Here is a 22,971-nt window from a genome sequence, read left to right as displayed (position 1 = left end):
TTTTATTCCTTTCCCCCTAACCGGGAGTGCAGCCGTTCGCTGGTCCGACCCCGGGGCCCACCGGCTCCGAGGCCACCTGGGCGCTAGGGGGCCCGGCGAGAGTGGCAGTGCTGGGGCGGCGGGGGGACGGAGGAAAGGGGATGGGTTGGCCTTCTGCACAGCCAGGGAAGTTTTCCGGACTTCAGTCTTCCTGTTCGGAGCTCCCCGCTTTGCGTTGTCTCTTGAATGGTTGTGGTCAGGTCAGGCTCACGTGTGTGTGATTATAGCCCTGAGATTAGCAGCTCCTTTTCCTTTTTTTCCTTGCCAGTATCCCGCCTTCGCCTTGGTTTGGCCTTGGGAGGTGTGTTTGATTTGAGTTTGGGTGGGTTTCCAGTAGCCGACTGGTGGCTCTGCTCGCCGCTCTGCAGTTTTGTCCCGCTGCTGGCTATAGCGGCCTCAGAAGGGAAAGTGTGTGTCTCAGGCTCTCTCCTCCGCCCATTGACTGTTTTCCAGAATTGACTGTGGAGCCTGGGACATCTTCCCAGGCTAGATCCTTAGAGGAGGAGGAAAGGAAGTGGTAATTTGTGCTCTTGGCTTCAGAGAAAATTTGAAAAGGGTTATGAAAATCATCACAGGTACTTTTCTGTATCTGATATTCACATTATACTCTGAGCCATTTGTCACTGTGGAGATCCAACACCAAACTTTGAAACCTGCACTTGGATTGTCTTTTTACCTGTAGTCTGTCGCCGCCCCCCTCCGTTTTTGCCATTAGTATATGTGTCATTTAGCACAAGTTGTCTTTTTCTGATGGACAAAGTTGGGGGCTTAAATCTGGTTTTCAGTTCCTGTTGAGGTTTCTTTGTTCGTCTCTTCGTTTTTGCTTTCTGGTTACACTGACAATTAGCCTTAAATTTTATTTCCCGCACCACAGAGAATTAAGTGCAATTTCTCCCCTCTTCCCATCAGTGGGACTCTTTAGCTCTGAAATAATTTTTTTTCAATAACTCCATCAAAGATGTAAATCTTCGATAAGACACCTGAGTTAAATATTGAATTATATCCATATCCTAGACAATTATTGAGTTCTTTGGTACCCATTTCTGTTAGCCATGTATTTGTTATCCCATAGTAACAAAATGAACTATTAAGATTTTCAAGATTCTGGAAGTTCTGGCGGGCTAGTAGTTTAAGATCTAGAAATAAAGTCTGATGAATTTATCTCACAGATTTACTCATAAAAAAGAAAATTGGATATGCCTTTCAGAAACATTGTAGAACATTTTTTAAAGCATTGATTATTTTAAAAGTATAAAAGTTTTCATTATAAACATTTCAAACCTTTCAGAGGTATGTAAAGTAAAAACTCAAAGTTTCTCCACCACATAGTCCCACTCCCCAAATAACAAGTGTTAAAGGTTTGATGTGTATCCTTTCTGACATACTTCTCTATGACATGCATTTGTCTGGTTTGATTTTTTTTTTTTTTTAATAAAAAGGGATCATCCTCTGTAAGTTTAAGGATCTCCAACCTTCCCCTTTTTCTCAATAATCTATCATAAACGCTCTTTCATATTAATACCATTGCTGTTACATTCTTTTTAAGGACTGCACCCATTGTATTCCATGATACGAATGTGCCCTACTTTAACCATTCCTCTATTAACAATCATATAGGTTGACTTTGATTTTTCAAAGACGTTGCAGTGAACAGCTCTATACATATCCTTGCCTAGTGAGTGTGTGTTTCTTGAGGAGGAATTGCCGAGTCAGAGGTGATGCACATTTAAAATTTTGATAGATGCTAGATTTTCCTCTTAAGAGGTATCAGTATACATTCCCACCAGTAGTGTACAAGAGTGCCCTCTTCCCCATAGCCTCACCAACTGTGAGGATATTATGAATTCAGAACCAGTGCTTAAATGGCTATCAGATTGAATTGAATAACTGATAGAAAAAACTTAACTTTAAATTCCAGTTTGTTTCAACAAAATTATTTGAGCAAGAGAGAATTTGGAGTATCTGACATAAAAGATAAAGGCCTCTGCCTGGATCAGAACTTCTCCATATTGACACTGACTTGTAGCAACCAGCGGAAAGCTTGCTAATTGATGGGGTTGCCGTGAGTCAGAATCAACTCCATAGCAGCTGGTTCTTAAAACGTAAAGTTGTAATTTGAAATCCCCCTTAATAACCTATTTATCATTCTATGACTTTATGGAAATTCTTTTCAGAGCTCGCAAAGTATGATAAATTTTAGATGGTAATAATTATATTAAAAGCATGTACGTACATATGTATACGTATAAGAGAGTTAGGAAGCTGCTTAGGTTATCAAGTCCAGTGTCTTTCCCTGTAAAATCATACCTTTTTAATTTCTTGAGAACTGTCTTTTTAAGAGGTTTTCCTCTATTCCTAATTAAAATGTCAATCCGTGTGTTTAATATCCGGTGGCAGAGGAGACTAGGGAGCCTTTTTTATATAAATCCTTGGAATTCTCCAAGATCTCTGCTAGAATGAGCCCCTGGGCAGTGGGCAGGCAGGTGCAGCACCTTCGCCAAGACCACTGTGTTGCCCACTTCCTGAGGCTCCATCCCTCCCCAGGAAGGTCCCTGAATTGATTGGATCTCAGGTCAAGTCTTCAATCACACTGCTCTCTGTACATTTGAACAGTAACTAGAATTTCATATTATCCTTCTAAAATTAAGAACAGATAGTAAATAGACTCAGCATCTGTCACATTTGGGAGTGTGTTGTTGGTGTTTCTTCTTTGGATGTTTTGAGTTAGAAGGCAGTGAGGTAAGACATCTACAGTTATTAATTAACAGTGCTTTTAGAAAGTTTTTTCCTCCTAAATCACTGAGGTGATTTCTTCTGATAATGTTAACAGGCACCTCCATATGTATTGTAATATGCTGATAAAGTCAACTTTTTTCCCTCCAGATGCATGCCCAATAGATGATGGTCATGATAATGCTACTTTGGATTTATAATGCATTTCCTCTGGAGACCTTGTCTCATTCATGACATGGGTCTCTAGAAGAAACGGGGAAGGGTAGCAGGTGGTGTCAGCTCCTCATTCTTGTATTCCCTATTTTGATTAAGGACATCAAGCCTAAGCCTGAAACCTAGGAAGCATCCTTGATCCTTATCTTGCCCTCGGGTCCTGAATTTGATCAGTTACCAAGCTTTATTTTTCTGTGCCTGAAATATCTTTTGAATTTGTTCCTTCTCTTTATCTCTGCTGCCACCATTCTCATTGTAACCCTCAACATCACTAGGAAATCACCTATCTGTGCCCACACACCCCACTCCCCAGACCACACTTTGGAGGACCAAAACCATGGTCACTATGAGCCAGAATTGACTCACATGGCAGTAGGTTGGGTTTAGTTTGATGTGTTCTTGGCACATTACCAATGTCCAGTAATGTTTGACCAGAGCTGAATTCCAGCCTGGACAATTGCAGAACCTTCCTATTGATCCCCCTCATTCTTGATTTTCCCTCTTTTAATCCACATTCTAAAATGTAAATATATTTATGATTTTCCACCAAAAATCTTCAGTGTAACTCCAGTGCATGTATAATTAGGTCCAAATTCTTGGTGTGACATTTAAGGTGCAAGTCTGCCTTTGTAGCCTCATCTTCAGCCATGATGCTTCCCTTCCCATATCTCCATTATTGCTTTTACCATGCTAGACTGTAGCTAGTTATTTGTTGGAAGCTTTGTGTACCCCAGTAGACTGTGAACTGCTTGAGGGCAAGAGTTGTCTTGTTTTACTTTTGTACAGCTAGTGCTTATCAGAGCTGCAGGTAGTAAACACACTGTAACAGTTTAATGCTTGGAATCTGAGTTTCATTCAAAATGCTTAGAATGACTGCTATTTTAAGCAGAGGAATTTAAGTAAAATAAAAAATTAAATAGATGTTTTTTGTTTGTGGAAAATGATACTCTGCCGGAGGTAATCATAGTTAGCATTTTAGCATAGTTTTCCAGACTTTTTTTTAATAACACTGTAATATTGTTTAGATAATGATTAAATTTTTTTCAAAAAATATTTCAGATCTGGCCTTTCTAACTTTGAACCTGTAACCTAATCCCCTGCCACCTAGACCTTGAATCCTGTCTTCCATCATCTGTATGGCCGTTACCTTATATCCACAGACTAGCATTAAGTTCTGTCATTGGCATGACAGTAGAAAAAGGGCTAGACCCTACATTAAAGACTATTTAAAATTTGATTCTGACACTTAGTAGCTGTGAAACAAATTTGTTGTATGCACTGCCACGTTTATGAAAGTATAGATATAATACATAACTTGCAGTTATTGCAATTATTTCATTGAGCTATGTATTTATGAAAATCTAGCATATTTCCTGTTATAAAGTTGAACCTCAGTAAATAATAATTGCTTTTGATATGAAGATAGGTTTAATTGAAGCATAATACTGCCTGCTCTGATTCTGTATTTAGTGAGGAAGCAATCCAAATTTCTGGGCCATGTGGAGTAACCCAGGGGAGACTTAGGAATGTGTAAGCGATAATTGCTTATATGCTGCCAATGCATTCCTGGAATTTGGGGGTTGTCAGAGTGTCGGTAGGTGCTGCCTACTAGTATTGCAACTATGTGCTCTGAAAGCTCTTTATATTTTGCGTCTTTTCTCACCCCTACACAGTGCTGCCCTCCTCAATCCCAGCTCCCCACCTTCACACAAACACTGAGAGTCAGCAAGACACTCTGGTGACCTTGTATACTGGGTGGCCTTGCAAGTACAGCCCATAGGATGTCATGGAAGAAAAAGAATTATAGAAACCTAGTCTTTTGGGGTTTGATGTAAGGTTCTGAAGGGGCCTCCTTCAAAACATCTCCTTATTTTCCTGTAACAAACACATGGGACCCAGCCTGTAGGATATTAAGAGGAAATGGTATAATAACAAAGATGCTGATGATAGCCAATCTTTCTTGAACACTAACTGTCCCAGATACTGTTTCAATACTTTTACATATCTTGTTTCATTTTGTCCTCACAACACCCCTGAGGTAGACAATATATTTACTTATGAGGAAACTTTTTATTTACATATGAGGAAACTATTTCTATATGGTGAAACTGATACAAAGAGTAGCTTGCACATGCTTATGAAGTAACTGAAAGGGCTTTTTTTTTTTTCTCTCCAGCTGCCTGCACTGTTGTAACAATGTCTCATAGTAACTAAATTCCATTGGATGATACCTGAAACAGATTTTCCTTAAACATAAATATCTTCTAAAACTAAGGCAATATGGTATAGTGGAAAGTGTACATTTTGAAGTCAGGCCAACTTAGGATCAAATCCTGGTTACTTACCAGCTACAAACAAGTCAGTCTTTGAACCTCAGTTTCTTATCTGCAAAATGGATAATACTTGTTTTGTTGGGATGTTGTAATGATTAGGTGAGATGAGAGATATAGAAGCCTGGTCTTCAAAAATGATGACTGTTAATTTCAGTCATAGGTATAGGCACATCTTTGGCGTATATGTCAGAGATGACACAGGTGATGATTTTGAGAGCTACAACCTTAATGGGTCTTTTCCACATCAAGACTAGGTTTCTGTTGAAGGATTTGGTGGACACTTACGTGTAAGTCCTGGTGGTACAGTGGTTAAGAGCTACGGCTGCTAACCAAAAGTTTGGCGGTTCGAATCTACCAGCAGCTCCTTGGTAACCCTATAGGGCAGTTCTACTCTGTCCCGTAGGATTGCTATGAATCAGAATCAGCTCAACACCATTGGGTTTCAGTGTCAGACAGTGAACTTACATACACTTCTTATTGTGTCAATATGGACTTCCCGTTCTTGCAAAGGAATAGCACTGCCTCCCACTACGTACATTCTCACACTTCCATCTTGAAAAATTATAAAGGTCATGTCAATCAGATTCATATAACGGGAATCATACTTCCTTCTAAACATAAATCCGTAGGTGTATAGGAACAAGCAGTGTATATTAACTACCATCTTCAGCAATTTGGCCTTTCAGTGCTTCTACTAGCTATTATTGGAGAACGTTGGCACAGAGTTAGGGTTCCATTTGCTATTTATTTGATAAGACTGAATGAATTGGCAGTTGACTGACAGTGCCTTAAAAACTTGCCATCTCTTGCTGAAACAAGTGTGTTCTACTGACCTTACTGACCCAAAGGTAAGCAGGGCAGCTTTTTTCAGAAGTGGTGATAAACTTGACTGGTCATTCTTCTGGCTCTCAACCCACCCTCTTTGTTTATTAGTTATGTAGTGCTGCTGTAATTGAAATACCACAAGAGGGTGGCTTTAACGAACAGAAATTTATCTTCTTAAAGCTCAGGAGGCTAGAAGTCTAAAATCAGGACACTGGCTCTAGGGGAGGCTTTCTGTCTCTTTCAGCTCTAGAGGAAAGTCCTTATCTCTTTTCAGCTTCTATTTCTTGGTTGCTTAGAGATCTCATATGGTGTGGCATTTATCTTCTCCCATCTCTGCTTGCACGTTTGGCTGCTTGCTCAGTCTGCTCTTTTATATCTCAGAAGAGATTGATTTAAGACATACCCTGCACTAAAACTGCCTAGGTTTAGGGTTTGGATTTACAACACATATTTTGGGGGATACAATTCAATCCATACTGGGGTTAAGTGCCACCTTTAGCACTAGGAACTGAGTAAAGTTTTCTAGAATTAAACAGGATTGCAACCTTTGCTTCATTGGTTGTGGGGGAGGAGGGAGCAACAGTTGAGAAGTGGGAGAATATTTTAAGTGATATAAGAATGTGGGGTACTAGTAGGCTCTCTCCATGTATAGTATATTTAAATTAACCAATATTTTGAATAAATAGAATATGTGGAAGGAAAAACTGGAATAGGAGTCAGAAGACCTGGATTCCAATCCTGACTTTGCTGCTTTGTAGCATTGTGGACTTGGGAAGACTCATTGAACCTTTCTGAGCTTCAGTTTCATCGGAAAACTGGTGCTGATAATTACCTTCCCAATATCATTATGAGGTTAAGGGAGGCAGTGCATGTGAAAGCACTCATAGAGAAGAATGATTTAATGATGAAGGTCTGTCACGAGGCAGTAATGGATTCAAATTTAGTCTTTGGAATTGGATGAACTGGATTCAAACGTAGCTGTCAGTTAAAAACTGTGTGACCTTGAGCAAGTCATAATAACCTCTTCGTTACTATTATGACAACTGCTACTGCTGCTAATACAGAAGTCTGAATATGACTTTAAAAATGATTACAGACAAATCAAGAAATATTACAGCTGGAATCAAGGCAAATCCCTAATTCAACAGCAATGGGTTTGGTTTTGGTTAAACCCTTTAAGGATAGGGACTCTGTCACATATACCTTTGGGTCACCCCATTCTCTGCGACAGTGCCATGCTGTGATGGCATTTGGTGTTTGTTGAGTGGTGAAGATCAGTGTGGGGCACGAAGAAGGACCTTTAGCCGCATCCCTGAGGACATTTCAGTGTAGCTGGTGGGGCTCATCATTCCTATCTTATCAGCACTAATTGGAGAGTACCCTTTTTTTTTTTCTATATTTTAATGTGGCAAGAAGTGGATGTTTGAATCTGTGATGTGTAAGCATTGACTGAGAAGCTGAGCATACTAAAATAAATGTGTTTGCAAAAGTTTTCCTCTTACACTCCACTGTGCAGGACCTGGAGAGGAAACCGGAAAATCAGGGTGTAACAATACTTATTAAAAAGAGAAAAAGCCAGATAATTAGTTACATGAGTTCAAAGTGGTTATCTCTGGAGAACAGGAAATGTAGAAAGGGATCAGGGGACTACTGTTTTTAATAACAAAATTTTGGGCATATATTACTTTGATAAAAATATATACTAAATTAAGATAATCTATTTGCTAGGTAGAATATTTTAAAGTTCATTGTGTTGGAATTGAAATTTCGATGTATTCGTATGTATCACTCTTTGAAGATTTTGGGGTTTCTGTCGTGTAGAAATCTCTTCCCATTGTAAGATGATAAAAATTTTATTGGGGGCAATTTTGAAGCAAACACTGAATCATTATTCCCCTTTGTCGTGGGTTGAATTATGTCCCCCCAAAAATGTGTGTATCAATTTGGCTGGGACACGATTTCCAGCATTGTGTGGTTGTCCTCCATTTTGTGATTGTGATTTTATGTTAAAATGATTAGGGTGGGATTGTAACACCACCCTTACCCAGGTCACATCCCTGATCTAATGTAAAGGGAGTTTCCCTGGGGTGTGGGCTGTACCACCTTTTATCTCTCAAGAGAAACAAGAGAAAGGGAGGCAAGCAGAAAGTGGGGGACCTCATACCACAAAGAAAGCAGTGTCAGGGCCAGAGCATGTCCTTTGGACCCAGAGTCCCCGCACCTAAGATGCTTCTCCTCCACCAGGGGAAGATTGAGGACAAGGACCTTCCTCCAGAGCCAACAGACAGAGAAAGCCTTCCCCTGGAGCCAACGCCCTGAATTTGGACTTTTAGCCTACTTTACTGTGAAGAAATAAATTTCTCTTTGTTAAAGCCAAAAATGAAATAAAATAAATGTGTTTCTTTTAAAAGAAAGGAAATGTCAGTCTCCTGGTTTCTCTAACGCTGTCTTCATTTCCTGCTTCTTTCTTAACTGAAAGGTAAACCCTCCCCTCTCCCAAGTAATTACAGAGGCCCTGCCTTTTCAAATTTTTTTTTAACCTAAATACTTAGAGAGATTTGTTTTCTAAGAGTAAAGCCCTAAGAATTGTAATTGTGTTTACTTAACATGGTCTTCTGTTATGTAACAAGCTGCTATTCACCAGTAATAGCCAATTAGAAAGGAAAATATCTTGTACCCACTAATCGTAATTACCATTATAAAGCAATTAATAGCAGGAACTGTTGTTGAACAGTAACATAACATCAATCAAGCCATCTTCATTAAAGCACCAAACAACTGAATTTTCACTATGGAGTAAGGGAGGAAGAGGGAAGGAAGCTAAGAAGCAAAGAGTCTGATTTCTTACAAACTAGTTTATGAATGACTTTTGGAAGCTTTGTAAATATGCACCCACTCCTGAAGAAAAATAATGCTAATGACCTCCTGGTACTGAGACTTTAAGTTACTTTTCCAGCAGCAGTGATCACAGACAGTGTGGTTTAATGGAAAACTCATTGGACAAGGATTAAAACATGGGTTTTAATCCACCTTCTGCTTCTGACTGACATTGTGGTTGTAGAGAAGTCTTTTGCACTCATGGGCAAGATTTCCTAATTTGTAAATTAGGACGTTAGATTATATTAACATCCTTTCAACTGCTAGGGAGCCCACATTATACATAATTTATAGAGTCTGTGTAAAAAGTTTTTAAAAAGCCTGGGTGTATCCCTGGTTTCTTCCTCCGCGTTAGACCATAAGACCCTTGATGGCAAGACCTGTGTTGTTTTCATCTTTGTATTCTGTAGCATCTAGCACAGAAGCTTGCACATAGTAGATGGAGGGTGAACCAATCCTCAGTTGGTTCAGTTGCATGCATGTGAGTGTCATTCATCAGGTGTATGAAGTCAGAAAACTTGAAAGACACTGAAATAAGTGACTCCTAGGATCCCTTTTTTTTTTTTTTTTTTAGGATCCCTTACTCCAAGGAGTATGGGTATATCATTAGGACACATCCATCTCACTTCAGCCCTTCTCCTTTCCATTTGTAATAAAACCAAAAACCAAACCTACTTCTGTCGAGTCAATTCCAACTCATAGTGACTCTATAAAACAGAGTAGAACTACCCCATAGGGTTTCCAAGGCTATAATCTTTACAGAAGCAGACTGCCACATCTTTTTTCCATGGAGCAGCTGGTGGGTTCGAATTGCTGACCTTTCGATTAGCTGCCCAGCACTTAACCACTACACCACCAAAAAAAAACAGGGCTCCTCTAATTGAAATAAATAATGCAAATCTGAGTTATTAAACCAACTGACGATTGTTTCACTCTGCATCTGCTATGTGCAGGTTTCTATGCTAGAGGCTATAGAACACAAAGATGAAAACAACAGAGGTCTTGCCATCAAGGATCTTAACAATCTAATAGGGAAGATAGAAACCAAAACCCAGACCAAACCCGTTGCCTTGGAGTCAATTCCTACTCATAGCAACTCTGTAGGGCAGAGTAAATGCCCCATAGTGTTTCCAGGGAGCAGCTGGTGGATTTGAACTGCCAGCCTTTGGTTAGCAGCCAAACACTTAACCACTGTACCACCAGGCCCCCAGGGAAGATGAAGGACATAAATAATTATATTGCAAGCTACAAAGTGCTAAGGACCATCAGAGTGATATAGATCCAAAGTTGAGGAAGAAAGATTATTCCCAGCAAGTGGTACTGGGACTTGAAGTTGAATAGGATTGGAATGTCCAGAAATGAAGAAAAAGTATTCTAGGCCTAGGCAAAGGGAGGGAATGGTAGAAAAACCAAGGGCATATACAGAGAGTGTCAAGCTAATTCAGTTTGTCTAGAGAAAATGGGAGCTAAGTGGGAGCAGTGGAAAAGAAGTTTGGAAAGATAAACTGAAGCCAGATCATATAGTCTCAAATGTTAGAACTTGATTCTGTAGGCTGGGGTTTGAGGGAATGGAATGACGAGATCAAAGTTTAATCAGGTAGCAAAGCACTGAAGAGAGAAAGTTGAGTCAGGAGGCATATGTACTTACTTGCCCAAGCAAGAGATAAACCGACTCACAGCTATGCTATAGGACAGAGTAGAACTGCTCCATAGGGTTTCCAAGGCTGAAAATCTTTACAGAAGCTGACTGCTGCATCTCTCTCCTGCAGAGCAGCTGGTGGATTCAAACCCTGACCCTTCATTTAGCAGCCAAATGCTTTAACCACTGTGCAGCCAAGGCCCGTCACAAGAGATAATGAAGACCCAGGTTGACTTTAATAGTATCCTCCTGTTAATGGAGCCAGGTGATAGCTCACTCCTAGAAGGAAGTTCCTAGAAATATGCTGGGACAGAGCAGGTTATATATGAAGATTCTGTCTTTGATAGGTTGGCTTCTGCTTGGGCTCTATTATGATAACGACCCAGCAGGACTGCAGACAGAGAACACCTTAGAGTTGATAAGGACGGGCATCAATTAGAGAACAGACAGGTTAAGAGATCTGGTAGCAGGGACCTGACCACAAATAAACTGGACTTTAAGGACAGGACTCAAGTTATTAAAAGGCCTTAGAGAAACAGTTTAGAGGCACATGGATTCTGGGTGGGGCCTCAAGTCAGACAATATGGAATCAGGGTAGTAGAAAAAAACAAGTTGAGATTTGGTTCCAAAAAGGCAGTCATGGGCCCAGTGACTGGAATCTCAGAACCACGTGGAGATAAGACCAACAAAACTGAGTTCAGGCAGACCCGCTGGCTTGGAGCAGGAACAGAGCCAAGACTGTGGGTGGGCTTAGAGACCCCTGCCGTGCTCATTGGCGGTATTGGCAGGGCTTTAGAACCAGGGAAGTCATTACAGTTGCTCATGTGGTCACTGAACTCCTAACCCTGAGCTCATTAATCCTGAATAATCAGCCAGTTGCAATATAATTCTCAAGGAGAAGGTGATAACACCCTTTCTTTTTCATGACCCCTAGACTACATGGAATTTGATACTGAAGAGAAAGATCTTTTCTTGATCTTTATCTTTGTGAAACGTCTTAGAGTTTATTGACATAACAAATTATAATGTTAATAATTTTTCCTCTGTTTAATATGATCTTTTTCGGTATCAGTTATAGTTGTTTCTGTAAATAAATGCCAATCCTATTTTGCTTTCTTTGTGTGAAAACCAGAGTAGATCTGACTATGCGGATTTTCAAGTTCTTAGAGACTAAATGATTTTAAAACCCTTGTAGGTAACACACTGAAAAGAAATCCGTCTCTTTGCTGTCAGACTTTTGAGATGTTTTCACACAGTTTGTGTTCTCATTGTTTCTGTTCACCTATGTGACAAAAGTAGGCAGGGCCAAGGTCAATTTAGTATGCTGTTTATGTTTTTAGGGACAGTATCCCAGGACTTCATAGAATTATAAGGCAAAAAGGAACAATACCTTTTTATTTTACACAAAAGAAATTTCCTGATCAAGTAATTTGCAAATACTGGATGAAATGAAATTTTGTAGCTTTCTTCCTTCAGGACTTTAGTCTGCTAATTTTTATGACTGTCCTGGAGATAAATGTTGCAGTTTCCCATATACTTAAGCATACCAGCTTTTTCTCAAGTAGCACCTATTAACATTTCATGAGATGCTAGTGTTCCATGGAATTTGATTTGGGAAATGCTAATCAGGGTCATCTCGCCCTTAAACAGATGGTATTTGCTAAGAGCTTAGACATCCCAAGCAGTTCTATTTGTAAACATCTCCTTGAAGGGATCATTCACCCTGTGTCTATAATAATAACTATTGTTATTTGTCTTTACAGCTCTCTTATTTTACCTGATGCCCTTAGTGGGAAGACAGGAAGTATAGGGTAGTGGGGTAAAAGCACAGGGTAAAACCAAACACAACAAACGTTATCTGTTCTGCCTCAGGGAGATGTGATGTCTGTTCAGGAGCATTTTTTTTTTTTCTCTTTTGTATTCAGGAAACCAGAGCTCTTTTGTGAGTGTCCACAGTGTCATTGAAATAAATATTTGTGTAAACAAAAACCTGCCACTTGAGCACAAAATAGAATATTTGCTCTTCAAATCAGTGTCTTTTCTTTCTTTATTTTAGTATGTCTTCCTTAGTACGTTTGAATTAGGATTTCAACACTGAAACAATAAAAAAGGAAAATGTTCCTAAATAACCAGTTTCTAGTCTACTCTTCTCTACTACTCAAGCCTGTGCTTCCTATTAAGTCAGTTAACCATAGCCATTTAATGCATTATTTAATGTTATAAAAATTTAATCCACATTCCTTCCTCAGCTTTCATTGGCTTCAAAAACTTAAGTTTAGTTGCAATTTTTTTTAGCTGTGCGTGGCATCCGTTTCAGAAATATCAGAGTTTCTTAATGAAATGATGAATACAGATATCTCTTTGGTGTAAAATCCACAACTTGTGTGGTATAGAGGAATTTTTTAATGAAAGATGTTTTAAAACAGCTTAGAAGTGATTAATGGAGCCATTGCCATTCACCTCTATTTAGAGTATTCAGAGCCAAATGGCAAATCTCCATTTTTTTCAGCATTTCCACTTTCATTAAATGTGGTTTCAAAGCGGACTGATTTAGGAAGCAATTTACAAGTGCAGCAGCTGGATTACTATCTGTCTTGTTATCTTTTTCTGAAATTACACATTTGCTACTACCCCTCGTGGAGCCCTGGTGGCTCGGTAGCTCAGAGCTACGGCTGCAGACCAGAAGGTTTGCAGTTCAAATCCACCAGCCGCTCCTTGGAAACCCTGTGGGGCAGTTCTCTGTCCTATAGGGTCGCTATGGGTCAGAATCAACTCTAAGGCAATGGGTTTGATTTTTGGTTTACTATCCCTTGTGGCTATTTTTTTTTTTTTTTATCCCTTGTGGCAGTACATTGATGAATCAGATTCTGAATGAATCTTAGGTATGGGTAGTTATCAGATACAATAACTTTATCAATATTAGCTGATCCTTGGAATGGATCAGCTGTGGAATTCGCTCATACTTGAGGAAATTTAAACACGTTTTCATGTACTGATAGGCATCTTCTCTAATTTTAGCAAAAGTTATATCCTTTATAAGTTACACTTCATAAATACTGTAACCTGAATTATAAATATATACCCCCGCCTTCACTTTTTGTAAAGTTATACTCCTACTTCAAACCACGGCTTAAATAGTACTTTCTATGTAAAGGCATACCTGAACCCTAGGCTGAATTAGCTATATACTTCTTTGTAGCCTTAATTATATTATACTATGGACTTACCCAGGAGTATCCTATTACCTGATGGTAGAGAGACAAATTTTTAATTCTAATAGTTCAGCTGATATATTCTGTATTAGTTTCCTAGGGCTGCCATAACAAATTCTGACTTAAAACAACAGAAATTTATTCTCTTGCAGTTTTGAAGGTCAGAACTCCTAAATGAAAGTGCCACGCTTCCTTCAGAGCCTGTTGGGGAGAATCCTTCCTTGCCTCTTTTCGGCTTCTGGTGGCACTGTCATTCCATTCTTTGCTTCAGTCTTCACTTGGCCTTTTCTCCTATGACCCTCTATTTGTCTTCTCCTTTTCTGTCTCTTATGAGGACACCCATCATTGGCTTTAGGGCCTACCCTAATCCAGGATGCTACTACCCATCTGTCATTTTATCATACTGTGGTGGCTTGCATGTTGCCATGATGCTGGAAGCTATGCCACCAGTATTTCAAATACCAGCAGAGTTACCCATGGTGGACAGGTTTCAGTGAAGCTTCCAGAATAAGACTAGACAGAAGGGCCTGGTAACCTACTTTAGAAAATCAGCAAATGAAAACCCTGTGAAATCAGTCCTAACTGCAACAGATCATGGGGATGGAAAAAAGCTAGGCAGCATTTGATTCTGTTGGACTTGGGGTCTCCATGAGTCAGGAGCCGACTGGATGGTAGCTAACAACAACAATAACAAGTCTAGAGTATCAGCCTGCATAAAAACAACAATGCAAAAAAAGAGCAAGATACCCACCGGGAATATTTTAGAAACTCTGCTCTAAGATTCAGGCTTCAGAGAGAAGTAGTACGAGATCACATGGAACAAAATACCAGATATAATAACCATCCTATAAGAATTAAGAAGTACCTGGTGCTCTCAGCCCTTGTTTATGTGGCTGTGGGTGTTTCATAGGTTTGAGCCAAGCGGACTCAAAAAGCAGTTAGTACCATCTCCCTAGTTAAAAGCTAAGAGTGCCTACAAACAGTTGTCTCCAGGAAAAAAGACACCCTTGATCTTCTCAGGCTCTCAGTTTCAGCAAGCATTTATTGAACACTATTTTTTTTTTTTTTAATTATATGTGAGGCCCTAAAGGTACCAAAAAGAACAAGACAAAGTTTCTCCCCTGAAGGAGCCATCTGTCTGGTACAGGAAATAATGCAAAAGTGCAATAAAAAGATCCTATCAAAGTCACTAGAGAACTCCATCCTTTTTGCTACTAACCTGTTTAGGAGGACAGGGTAGAGCTCACAAGGAGGGAGTACCTGGGCAGAGGTCTTTGCCAAGTGGTCAGGGAAGGGATAGGCCTTCTTGACAGAGGAAAGGTTTGGAGATGCCCTATACGTGCATATTACCAGAGCCTAAAATGAAGTGCCCCCATGTGTCTGTCAGTTTGTTGTGCTCTGGGGGCTTGCCTGTTGCTGTGATGCTGAAAGCTATGCCACCAGTATTCATATACCAGCAGGGTCACCTGTGGAGGACAGGTTTCAGCTGAGCTTCCAGACTAAGACAGACTAGGAAGAAGGACCCAGCGGTCTACTTGGGAAGGAAATTGGGCAGTGAAAACCTTATGAATAGCAGGGGAACACTGTCTGATGTAGTGCTGGAAGATAAGCCCCCCAGGTTGGAAGGCACTCAAAAGACGACTGGGGAAGAGCTGCCTCTTCAAAGGAGAGTCGACCTTAATGACGTGGATGGAGTCAAGCTTTCGGGACCTTCATTTGCTGATATGGCATGACTCAAAATGAGAAGAAACAGCTGCAAACATCCATTAATAATTGGAACCTGGAATGTACGAAGTATGAATCTAGGAAAATTAGAAATCGTGAAAAATGAAATGGGACGCATAAACATCAATATCCCAGGCATTAGTGAACTGAAATGGACTGGTATTGGCCATTTTGAATCAGACAATCATATAGTGTACTGGGAATGACAGCTTGAAGAGGAATGGTGTTGCATTCATCGTCAAAAAGAATGTTTCAAGATCTATCCTGAAGTACAACGCTGTCAGTGATAGGATAATATCCGTATGCCTACAAGGAAGACCAGTTAATAGGACTGTCATTCAAATATACGCACCAACCACTAGGGCCAAAGATGAAGAAATAGAAGATTTTTATCAGCTGCTGCACCAACCACTAGGGCCAAAGATGAAGAAATAGAAGATTTTTATCAGCTGCTGCAGTCTGAAATTGATCAAACATGCAATCAAGATGCATTGATAATTACTGGTGATTTTAATGTGAAAGTTGGAAACTAAGAAGGATCACTAGTTGGAAAATATGGCCTTGGTGATAGAAGCAGATCAAATGATAGAATTTTGCAAGACCAACAGCAACTTCATTACAAATACCTTCTTTCACCAAGGTAAATGGTGACTACATGGACCTCACCAGATGGAACACACAGAAATCAAATTGACTACATCTGTGGAAAGAGATGATGGAACAGCTCAATATCATTAGTCAGAATAAGGCCAGGGGCCGACCGTGGAACGGACCATCAGTTGTTCATATTCAAGTTCAAGCTCAAACTGAAGAAAATCAGAGCAAGTCCACAAGAGCCAAAATATCACACCTGAATTTAGAGAGCATCTGAAGAATAGATTTGACGCATTGAACACCGGTGACCAAAGACCAGACGAGTTGTGGAATGACATCGAGGACATCATACATGAAGAAAGCAAGAGGTCATTGAAAAGGCAGGAAAGAAAAGACCAAGGTGGATGTCGGAGAAGACTCTGAAACTTGCTCTCGAACGTCGAGCAGCTAAAGCAAAAGGAAGAAATGATGAAGTAAAAGAACTGAACAGAAGATTTCAAAGGGTGGTTTGAGAAGACAAAGTAAAGTATTATAATGACATGTGCAAAGAGCCGGAGATGGAAAACCAAAAGGGAAGAACACTCGGTATTTCTCAAGCTGAGAGAACTGAAGAAAAAATTTAAGCCTTGAGTTGCAATAGTGAAGGATTCTATGGGGAAAATATTAAATGACTCAGGAAGCATCAAAACAAAATGGAAGAATACACAGTCATTATACCAAAAAGCATTGGTCAATGTTCAACCATTTCAAGACGTAGCATGTGATCAGGAACTGATGGTACTGAAGGAAGAAGTCACAGCTGCTCTGAAGGCATTGGCAAAAAAACAAGGCTCCAGGAATTGATGGAATATCAATTGAGATGTTTCAACAAATGGATGCAGTGCTGGAGGTGCTCACTCGCCTATGCCAAGAAGTGTGGAAGACAGCTTCCTGGCCAACTGACTGGAAGAGATCTATATTTATGCCTGTTCCCAAGAAAGGTGATCCAACCGAATGTGGAAATTATAGAACAATATCATTAATATCACACACAAGCAGAATTTTGCTGAAGATCATTCAAAAACGGCTGCCACAGTATATCAACAGGGAACTGCCAGAAATTCAGGCTGGATTCAGAAGAGGATATGGAACCAGGGATATCACTGCTGATGTCAGATGGATCCTGGCTGAAAGCAGAGAATACCAGAAGGATGTTTACCTGTGTTTTATTAACTACGTGGATCTTAACAAATTATGGATAACGTTGCAAAGAATGGGAATTCCAGAACACTTAATTGTGCTCATGAGGAACCTTACATAGATCAAAAGGCAGTTGTTTGGACAGAACAAGAGCATACTGATTGGTTTAAAGTCAGGAAAGGTATGCGCCAGGGTTGTATTCTTTCACCATACCTATTCAATCTGTATGCTGAGCAAATAATCCGAGAAGCCGGACTACATGAAGAAGAACGGGGCATCACGATTGGAGGAAGACTCATTAACAACCTGCGTTATGCAGATGACACAGCCTTTCTTGCTGAAAGTGAAGAGGACTTGAAGCAGTTACTAATGAAGATCAAAGACCACAGCTTTCAGTATGGATTGCACCTCAAAATAAAGAAAACAAAAATCCTCACAACTGGACCAATGAGTAACATCGTGGTAAACGGAGAAAAGATTGAAGTTGTCAAGGATTTCATTTTGCTTGGATCTACAATCAGTACCCATGGGAGCAGCAGTCAAGAAATCAAAAGTTGCAGTGCATTGGGTAAATCTGCTGCAAAGGACCTCTTTAAAGTATTGAAGAGCAAAGATGTCACCTTGAAGTATAAGGTGCGCCTGACCCAAGCTATGATATTTACAGTTCCATCATATGCATGTGAAAGCTGGACAATGAATAAGGAAGACCAAAGAAGAATTGATGCCTTTGAATTGTGGTGTTGTGGAAGAATATTGACTATACCGTGGACTGCCAGAAGAAAGGATAAATCTGCCTTGGAAGAAGTACAACCAGAATGCTCCTTAGAAGTAAGGATGGAGAGACTGCGTCTTACATACTTTAGACATGTTGTCAGGAGGGACAAGTCTCTGGAGGAGGATGCCATGCTTGGCAAAGTACAGGGTCAGCAGAAAAGGGGGAGACCCTCAACGAGGTGGATTGACACAGTGGCTGGAACAATGGGCTCAAGCATAATGATTGTGAGGATGGTGGAGGACCAGGCAGTGTTTCATTCTGTTGTGCATAGGGTCACTATGAGTCGGAACCGACTCGATGGCACCTAACAACAACAAAATGAAGCGGTGGAGTATGGGACAAGGCTAGAGAAGTGGACAAGAGCTTCAAACCTTTTGTTACTAGATTTTTGTTTTTCTTAATTTTTGATGCTGTGTGTTTTCACTAATTATGACATGCCGATTCAAAGGTGAATTTAAAATTTTTGATACGAGTTAATCAATTTTGAGATATATGATCTGGTAGTACAAGCCTTCAATGAGGTGAGTGGTGCTGTGGTGCCACCAGTCTGTGGAATGAAAGTATACCAATAAGAACTAAATAGATGGTTTATTGCGAGTGCCTTTCCTTTAGGTTACATGGGGAATCTCTGATTTTCCAAATACGACACAGGCAAACCAAAACAAACCCATCAGGGCTCCCTAACTATCACATAAAACCCATTCCAAACCTGTTGCCATTGAGTCAATTCCTGACTCATAGCGACCGTGTAGAACAGAGTAGAACTGCCTCATAGGGTTTCTAAGGAGCGGCTGATAGATTCAAACTGCTGGCCTTTTGATTAGCAGCCCAGTTCTTAACCGCTGTGCCACCACGGCTTGGAAAGCCTTATCTCGCAGAAATAAAGGAAAGAAAAAAGCAAAAGTTGACAAAACTAACACATCCAGGAAGCATCACTTAATAGAATGTTCAACCTACGCAACAATGAGGCTCCAACTCCTGTCCGCAGAGCTGCATGCATTTCAAAAGGGACCCACCTTGATGCTAAATGCATTAGAACCAGAATAAGGTACTACCTATGAGGTCTGAAGTTATAAGGGGTAGCTGCTGTACAGTTACACCAATAGTAACAAAAGGGCTAATAAAAAGGACCTTGTTGGCCATGCAGAAGAACTTGGATTACCCCCTGGATGATGAGAGTGTTTTAGGTGGGTGAGTAATAACAAATCAGATGTGCTGCGTAGAAACATTCTTCTGGCAGTCTTAATGTAAGGATGGATGCAGAGTGAGGAAGGTAGTTAGGTGACTCTTTTCGATAGAACTTGGTCCTTTTGCATGCTAAACTGACTGCCACTCTAAGTAAGTCTTTCTAAAATGGTACCTCATCATACCACCTTCCAGTTCAAGAACCAGCAATGCTTTCTTTATGCTTACAGGAAAAGCCCAAAATGAAAGCATTTCTTATTCAGGACTCACCATTGCCTGGTCCACTAATTTAATTTCCCGTTGCTGCTCAACCACAGAGGCAGGGAAAGGTTTTCTTTTTCCTTTCTAACTTATAACCACTCCTCAGGTGTGAGTCCCATATTAGAAGAATAATCTAAGATGCCCAGATTGAGGGTAAAGTCTAGTCATTGAGGGACACTTGACTTGGTAATGTGGAAACTTGCACTTTTACATTTTTTTTTATTTTCTAGATGGAAATAAAATTTTAAGTCAAGCTTTTCCTAATTATTTCTAAGAAGTTTCGCAGTTGATTTGTTTTCCGTGATTAAAAGCTGCCATGTTGTCGTTGCTGTGTGCCGTCAAGTTGATTTCAACTCATAACAACCCTATAGGACAGAGTAGAACTGCCCCATGGGATTTCATAGGCTGTAAACTTTATAGGAGCAGATCGCCAGGTCTTTTCCCCCCGAGGAGCTGCTGGTGGGTTTGAACCACAGACCTTTCAGTTAGCAGCCACATGCTTAACCATTATACCACCAGGACTCCTAAAATGGCCATATACTCCTGCAACTCTGATTTTTTTTGGGTGGGGGGGGTGTCCATGGCAAGGTTTACCAGATACTCCTAATTAAGTTTCAGATTTTGTACAAATCTTCTAAAAATTTTCAAACAAGACCCTAAATCATTTTGGGGGTGGGGGATTGTATGTCTTTGGAATAATATATGTATAAAATATCATTTATAGATGCAAAATAAAACACCCTTTTAAAATGTTAATACATTAATTGAAGTGACATTTAGTCCTATAAACCAGAAAGGGGAGATGCTGGTTTATCACTGTAATTCTCTCATTAAAAACTTACATACATAAAAAAAAAATCCTTTATTCTGGTTTAGCACAGCTGATAACGTCCAAGGTCACCCTCATCCATATTTCAGAGGAGTTTAGCCTTCTGCTGTAGTACTTCTTTTTAATGATAAGCGGCGTATTTTGTGAGCGGCTCGGGTACCTCTGAAGTCTCTGGTGAATACCATCTGGTCCTAGTGATAGATTGCAGTTTTTCAGATTGTTTTTTGGCTCTTTCCATCTCCCCACTCCCCTAATTTATTTTCCATTTTTATGACTAATTAATATAATAGATTACTACCTATGAATGTTTTTACTGCTTTTCTTTATTTTGCGCGTGTGTGTGTGTTTTAGGTGAAAGTTTCAGAGCAAGTTAGTTTCTCATTAAGCGGTTAATACACATATTGTTTTGAGACGTTGGTTTCCAAGCCTGTGACGTGTCAACACTCTCCCCTTCTCAACCTTGGGTTCCCCCATTTCCATTCATTCAGCTTTCCTGTCCCCTCCTGCCTTCTTGTCCTTGCCCCTGGGCTGGTGTGCCCGTTTAGTTTCATATACATGGTAAATATGGAAGGCTTCGTGAATTTGCCTGTCACCCTTGCGCAGGAGCCATGCTCATCTTCTCTGTATCGTTCTCAATTTCAGTGTATGTGCTGCCAAAACAAGCATTAATTTTTTTTCAAATGAATGATAATCTCCCTTTATTTCTGAAAGTAAGCAGGCACAGCAGCATGATACTATTTATGTGGTACATTGGTCTCAATAGTTTCCTAATTCATAAAATCTTTGAATTAATTGATGAGTGTACAACTTATTTTATGTATTCATGGCTAATATCAATTATATTTCTTTCAAATATGTAATTTGGGAGGAAAATCTAATCTATTATTTCAAAAAACAGACAAGATAGTAGTTTCCACTTCATTAGGAAAGAAGATTTGTATCAATTTAATGTATTCTGCTGCTTTCTTCAGTTAGCTCCCTTGGTGAAAGCAGCAACAGTATCCAGGGACTGCCGCCACAAAATGAGAAGGAAAAAACAACCCTCCCCGCCCCGATTGAAAGTGATTTCAAAGCCTCTATCCCATAATTGTGATATATTAAAGACTGGATAGATGATTTTAAAACTGGATAGTGACATGTAGGAAATTAAGACAGGGATTGGGAGTCTGAGTAATTAAGATTGAAGTCTCAGGAGAAAGCAAACAGAATGTGAATTAAAGGAAAAGGACCAGGTATCCCCTGAACAACAGAAGAAACCCTGTAAACTAGAAGGCAGGAGGGAACAGGAAAGCGGGTAATAGGGAATCCAAGGTCAAGAAGGGAGAGTGTTGACATGTCGTGGGGTTGTTAACCAATGTCGTAAAACAACATGTGTAATAACTGTTCAATGAGAAGCTAATTTGTTCTGTAAACCTTCATCTAAAGTACAATAAAAAAATAATAATAATAATTGCAAAGACCTTAAAAAAAAAGAAGAAACCCTGTAAAGTCAAATAAGATGTATTCATTTTGGAGAGTTAGAACAAAATGTTCTTCCTGAGATAGCTTTGTGGATTAACAGTTAAATTTCATAAAGGGTAACACTCTGAATTTTCAGGTGTTCCTCTCCACTACCTGTTCTGAGTTGACTTAGCTACTTTGAATCACTTTGGAAGCCAGATAACAAATGAAGTACTGAGAATTCAGGCCACTTCTCTGAGATTACTGGAAGTGTATGCATGTGTACATTCACAAACAGTAGCCAGCATTACCAGTTGGTGATCACTTAGCTGTTGAAATGGATGGGCAAGAGTTGAAATTGGCTGCTCTTCAAGATGGCTATTCTCAAGATCACCCTGAGTCCTGAACCCGAATATCAGTTTAATAGCAGTTTTGTTGTTAGTGCAGTTATGTCTTAATGTTTATATATCAAATGTTTTTGTGCTAAGTCAAGAACCTAGTGATGAAGTTCTTGTCCTATCATTTCACTGCACTGAAGTTTTGTCAGTAGTCAGTGGAGTACATTATAAACTTCACAATGACGGCTAGTTGTTTTAAAAGCCTAAGGTTACTTGAATGATCCACTCCCATATTCTCTGCGTATTTCGACAGCCTAAAGTCATCTTCTGACCAGTCTACCTTCCAGTCTAACCCTAATTCGTATATTCCCTCTGTTTAGAACAACTTCCCTGGCCTTCTCTGCCTCCTCAACTCCTTCCTATTCATTCCTCAAGAGTCAGTTCAGATATTACCTTCACTTTTTCTATGAAATGTTCTTGCTGATTCCCTGTGTCCACCCAAAAGCTAACCATCCACGCTGAATTTTTTGTTTCCTCTTCTTAGTGCTTCATTTTCTGTTACCCGTTTCATATTTCAGCTTCAATATTAGAGTTGTGACAGTGACATACTTTGCTCTTACATTTTATGTTCACATGCCAGTAAATGTCAACATTACTCCTGAAATTAGACATCTGTTCTATGTCCATTAGGAGCCCTGGTGACGCAGTGATTAAACACTAGGCTGCTAACCAAAAGGTTGGTGGTTCAAGCCCACCAGCCTCTCTGTGGGAGAA

At 39.9% G+C, this 22,971-nt stretch overlaps 1 protein-coding gene and 1 non-coding gene across 2 annotated transcripts in view; one reads left to right on the top strand and one right to left on the bottom strand.

The window, feature by feature from the left end:
* Positions 1-22,971, top strand: part of ZNF277 (zinc finger protein 277) — a 118,798-nt gene that overhangs the window by 168 nt on the left and 95,659 nt on the right. The gene's annotated exons all lie outside the window — the stretch shown is intronic.
* On the bottom strand, positions 20,978-21,085 carry LOC126082316 (U6 spliceosomal RNA). Its single transcript, XR_007518553.1, has one exon. It is a non-coding gene; the product is annotated as a U6 spliceosomal RNA (small nuclear RNA).

The sequence above is a fragment of the Elephas maximus genome, chromosome 8 (assembly GCF_024166365.1).
Source record: "Elephas maximus indicus isolate mEleMax1 chromosome 8, mEleMax1 primary haplotype, whole genome shotgun sequence".
Lineage (NCBI taxonomy): Eukaryota > Metazoa > Chordata > Mammalia > Proboscidea > Elephantidae > Elephas > Elephas maximus.
Note: the sequence above shows the minus strand (reverse complement) of the source record. Positions and strands in the feature narration are given on the sequence as shown.